Consider the following 6,011-nt stretch of genomic DNA (forward strand, 5'->3'; position numbering starts at 1 on the left):
AGGTAAATGTTATAAGTCTGGGTAAAATATGTGAACTGTGTTAGATAAGTAGTCAACATAAAATTTTACCACAATTTTTCATGAATCTTGAATCTATGTTAGCCAACCCCACATGGCTCACATGGAAATCCATGTCCGATAAGTGCATATAGAATAGGAATTGTCTACAAATATACTATCTATCCTTGGGAAAAGTTTATATAAAGCTGAGGCTCTAAATAATTAAATTTGAGCCTACTTCAAAAATTTCATTAGAAGAGGCTGTTTTAATGCTCAAATATCTTCCAATTGATCATTTGGACATCAAGATGCATGGACATGAAAAAAAAAAATGGATTTCAAGTTTTGGATATAGTGTATTTTGTATTGTATTTTTGGACTGTCAATTTTCAAAAATTTCAAGTTTTCATAAATCTGTCGATCTATACTATTTTTTAAGCTTTAAACTTTATAAATAAATATAAAAATATATTTTAAGGCTATCACAAAGATTTTCAGTAGTGAAAGTACATTTTTCAACACTATTCAAAGGTAGGCACTAATTTGATTATTAGAGCCCAGGCTCTATACAAACCAAACTCTTTATCTTTAGTACAAAGAGGTCATAATTTTGTAGACATTTATCTTTTGTACAAGATTACAATCACTCTTGTTCTTAAAATTTTAATAATGTCACTAAACAATTTTAAAAAAAATTCTCTAATATCGTGACTAACCCTAAACCATCTAATTTAACATCGGATGAGTGGAAATAGTTATAACTTCCAGTACAAAAAAATAAATGGTGTCTTTGAAGACAATCCCCATATAATATTTCCTCATGGCTTCTTGCTTTGGGGCGGATTGAGTTGATTCATGACCAGAAGCTCTATAAAATGCACGATTTCAACTCTTAAGTACTAACGATTTGTGCATTGTTTTAGGCTTCTTTTGGGGCCTTATTTGATTGGTGAGATGAATATATTTATTTGTCATCGAGCAATGCATTTGCATGTCCAATAGCTCAAATTGGCCACCAAGGTTGACGTGGACGGCAAGCATTGACGAGGGGAGGATTTCTATGCTGTCCTTCTGTGCCTTTTTTTTGTTTTTTTTGTATACGTACGTTTCCTGGAAATTTGAAGTCCATTGAATTTATAGAAAAAAAAAAAATCAAATAGTGAGTTTCCAGTGAACTTTGTGCTACATTTCTCTATATGTATATAATCTATATGCAGAGTGATTTATATAATGAAGCAATTTTAAAAAATCATGCTTGGGTTATTTGTTTGACCTCTGTTTTTCAATATGTACTCTTTTCAATTGGATTATCAATCACAACCAAAAAAAACAAAGTACCTTAAAAAGTGTTGTTTTTCACCCACTTAACGAAGGCCGTTTGTATGGTGAAATGCTTAGATCTACGCTTTAGAAAGATTTTTTATTTTTTCAAATTTTCTAAATTACTTTGTTTTTTTTTTTAAGAAATGATTTTCACTTCCTAAAGGCCTGGATCGAATAGACGGTCAAGATTCATTGACCATATCTAAAATGAAAATTGAATTATTTTTTTTTGGACTTGATAGTTAGGGTGAAAAAAAATCACTATACAAAATTTTGGCGTCATGCAAATATGTATTAACCAAATATTTGGAAAAGAAAAATGCTCGAATGGATGACTTTAATTTATTAAGTGGTGGCCCTCTTCTTGACCTTGAATAAATTTATTCAATCGAACTTCATTTGATTGCTTAGTGCATGAAATTGATTTCCACCCATAAACAACATATATTTGTAACCATTGGAGGAATGCGTGAGTGCTTATGTTTTCATGGGATATTGGGGATAAGATTAAGTAGGGCAATTGGACCACCAAAAATCATTCCAAAGATAAGAGGACAAGAGGATCGATAAATCCAATATGAGAAGTTGTTTATATAGAGAGTGCTCACAATATGAGATTTTATCTCATCCTTACTGAGAGAATTTGAGATAAAAGAGCGGATGTGTTACCAAACCCCTTGCAATGCTTGTGGCAAGACCACATGGGGTGGGTGTGGTAAGCATGTGGCCTCTGTTTATAGAAGCATAGAGAAAGGAAAGCATTGCGTATGTCGCCCTTGGCCTGGTGTGGATACCTCCACAACATCTGAGGGTTCAACTTCTACCAAAAGGTGAGAGAAAAAAAAAAATGGGTCTTAGTTTTTCTTCATTTACTTCATTTTAAAATTAGGTGGTAAATCTAAAATTGGAACCAGGAATTGTAGTTTTGATTTTGTCTTAAAATCCAGTGTTGTCAAATTCGCTTCGCTTCAGCTGAAGAGGCTGAAGACTTCAGATTTTTGGCCTAAACCTAATCGAAACGAAACCTGGTGTTGCTGATTCAGTCATATTCGAGCCATTTCGGGCTGCTTCAGTTAGATTCGGGGCCTCTTCGATCATATTTGGGCCCTCTTCAAGCTGATTCAATCGAAGCTTCGGCCTAATCAAAGAAATATCTATATAAAAGTATTTTTTTATTTTTTAGAATTTTTATTTAAAATTTTTTATTATGTTATATATAGATATCTAATTTATTTATATTAGTTTTGAAAGATGTCCAAAATCTTCTTCCAATCTACCAAAACACCGAATTGTTTCATTTTTCTCACCAAACGGAAAAAAAAAGGGCTAAGTGAGGTGTTGCGCCGGGGAGAATTTACGTACATATCCTCTTAAACTTCCATTATTTAAGAAATCCTTAAATTTTCAAGTAATAAAATTTTCATTATTAGATGCATACCTACTTTTTAACGATTTTCAAAAGTGACGATATTACCCTACTTTGGGTTTTGAACGTCCGAAGTGTGCAATCATAATAAATTTCTTGGACAATGGTTATAAGGCAACCTAGAGGCCAAGGCTTTTCTTAAATAATTTCGAATTTTGAGAATTCAAATTTGTTGAACTTCAAATTCTCAAAATCTAAAGTTCTTTTTGGAATCTAGCAAGCTCATTACTCACACAAGCTTGCGTGAGGCCAAGGATTTTCTGATAGAACTTTGGATTTTGAAATTTTCTCTCAGAAAATCCTTGGCTTCCACGTAGAGCTATTTTTTTGTTCGGAATTTCATGTTGCGAAACAAGAGCTGTCTAGAAGAAAAACAAGAAAACATATAAAAAGTAGGTATGAATGTGATATTCACATAATCAAATTTTAATAGGATTTTATTAATAACGGTAATTTAAAGCGATATCTTTTAAAATTTACGTGATATCTCAAAAAAAAAATAAAAGAGAGAGAGACTAAACCCAGTTGCCAATTCGAGCACCCACCACTTAGAATCTGATTGCTTGTTTTGGGGCTCATCAATTGTGGCCCTTGAGAATCATCGGTTGAAAGGAAATAAGAAAAATGGAAGATAAAATGGCCTTGGGACGGCCCAATCCCGTCGCCTGAGTGAGTTCATCAACAGTACACTAGACCCATAGTGTTGGAACTCGGCCGAGCTACTCGTCTCAGCTTATGAATAAGGCCAAATTTTCTGGAGTTATTTTACAATTGGGGATATTAGAAAAACTTTAAAAAAATTCCAAAACAAAGTTAAAAATGGGGGATTGACATGTAATTTTTGTACATATGATTTATATGCTTTTGACAAAGATTGCTGAGTTTTTTTTGCCATAAATCCCTATCTTTATGTTTTTTTTTTTTTGGATTTGTTAAAATACCCCCAAATATATATACGCGTTTTTTAAATCCAAACTTCTTAAAGTTTATTTATACTCCTTAATGTTGTTTTTTGTTTTATTTTTATTTAAATAGTTTTTATTTTTTGAATTTTTCTCATTTTTTGAATTTATTGAGGGCTTTTACCTCGGTGTACGATTCAATCAAGTCCTCAGAACTTGGCTGAGTAACTCACCTCATCCAAAGGGTAAATTCCCTGGCCAATGCAAGTATCGGCACACCAACCAGACATTTTGCTATGGTAAACTGCCTGCTTCTGGACTACCCGGGGTGTCTCCTGATCGGGGCCATCCATAATGGAGAAACCCTTAGGACCCAAGCTGGCCCGAGTAATTTTATAATAGAAACAAAATTCAAACAAGATAGGAAAGTGACTTGTTTGAATTTTGTTTCTATTAATTCGAAATCAGCTCACTATTTTTTAAATAAAACAATGATTTATAGTTTTAGAATTTTTAATCATTGCTCATGGTTTTTGTGGTTTTTTAATGAATGCAGTTGAGGTGTGGTTATCGTGTAGGCTAGTGGACGAATAAAGAATGCTTGAGAAGGAAATAAGAGAATAATGTGGTTTGTGGTATGCAACCTGGTTTCCATGGTGCTCAGGAGAGAGACAATCTCATCTTGTCTTGTGTGAGCTGTGGAGGATAAGAGGGAGATGGTATTTATGTTTGTTTGTGTGTGTCACAAACGTTAGTGAGAAGAAAGAAAGACAATTTGCTGTTGTCTTTTATGTTGGAGACTTAATTAAAAATGTTGTATTAGTTTGCATGTATTTGCATGAGAATATTTTGCATATAGTTATGACTTTGGGTTTGGCTCAAATTGTTGTCCTGAATATTGTGCATATGGTTATGACTTTGGGTTTGGCTCAAATTGTTGTCCTATGCATGCATCTAACATCCTAAACATTCAAAAATAAATAAATAAATAAATTTTTTAAAAAAAAAATCTAAGATCCTAATTAAGATTCTCTGTAGAATTTTCATTTGTTTCTAGATCAAGAAAGTTTGCCCTTCAATATTGTGGAAATTTTCAACCTTTGGAATGGAAGTGGGTCTGGTGGTCCACTTGGAGTAAAACTGGCCCATCAGTGTAACCTAAAAGGTTTCATGCTAGCGCAGGAGCATATAGTTCATTAACTCTCTCAGGTAAAACTCAATCTAAGAGTCTTTTTAGGACCCCAAATTTTGGGATTTCACATTCTAAACCTACAGCAACCTTCTCAAAAAAAAAAAAAACAAGACAAAGTAAAAGAAAAATTCAAATCATATCTACTCTATATGTTCCTTATAGAATCACATCGCAAGATCAAACGTAGTCCGTCAAATTTTGGGCAGTCAATTCAATTGTTCAAAAACTAGAAATTTAATTTAATCATTTTTAAATTGAAAATACTCGGATGTGATTCTAAGGTAAATATTGAAATTTTTAAGTGATGATAGGGATGTAGCAAAAATTTTCCATTGGCTACCGTCCTAACAAAATCCTCCTCCTTTTTCATGTGCTTGGGACTAGCAATAACAAATTAGATTCTGAAAGTTTATTATACATATAGGGAAATGACTTTGTGAGACCCTCCCACTTCCATGTGTGTAGGATCTTAAATGATCACCATTAAATTTGACACAGATCTTTAGAAAAGTCAAGTCCCACATGATGTCATAACTTTTCTAGATATCTATGCCAAATTTAATAGTGATCATTTTGGATCCTACACACATGGGTATGGAAAGATCTCATAGGATCATTACTTATATATATATATATATATATATAAAGGGGAAAAAGAATATCATAGATCTTTTTCCCCTCGAGGGAGTAAGTATGCAATGTGCTCTTACTCTTAGGGAAATCCACATGCTCCATACATTTAGAAGGCTACTTTCCAAGGTACATAAGGATAAGCACGAGGAGATATCCCATCACCACTAAATGAAAAATCAAATAAATTATACCAAATGTATTTGTTAAGTAGAATAATAACTAGGGACCAGCCACCTCAAAGGCAATACAATTGGCCCTACCACCATTACATCAACCGGCATGTGAGATATATTATGGATCTATTGTGGGGTATCACCCACCTAAACAGTACATAATTTTCCAATCATGGGAAAGTATGATCAATTTGATTGCTAAACCTCGTGGTTTTTCTTGATCTTCTAGTTTTTATAGAATATTAGCCGTAAACAATCAAAGTAGGGTCCACTTTCGAATAGCATTCTAATATATTGTTTTAGTATTAAAAATCATTATAATCGTCTGGAAAAAAATTTCATCTCTAATTAGAAAATTTAAA

The sequence above is a fragment of the Amborella trichopoda genome, chromosome 13 (assembly GCF_054954075.1).
Source record: "Amborella trichopoda isolate Santa Cruz 75 chromosome 13, AtrichopodaSantaCruz75HAP2 v2.0, whole genome shotgun sequence".
In the NCBI taxonomy this organism is placed as follows: Eukaryota; Viridiplantae; Streptophyta; class Magnoliopsida; order Amborellales; family Amborellaceae; genus Amborella; species Amborella trichopoda.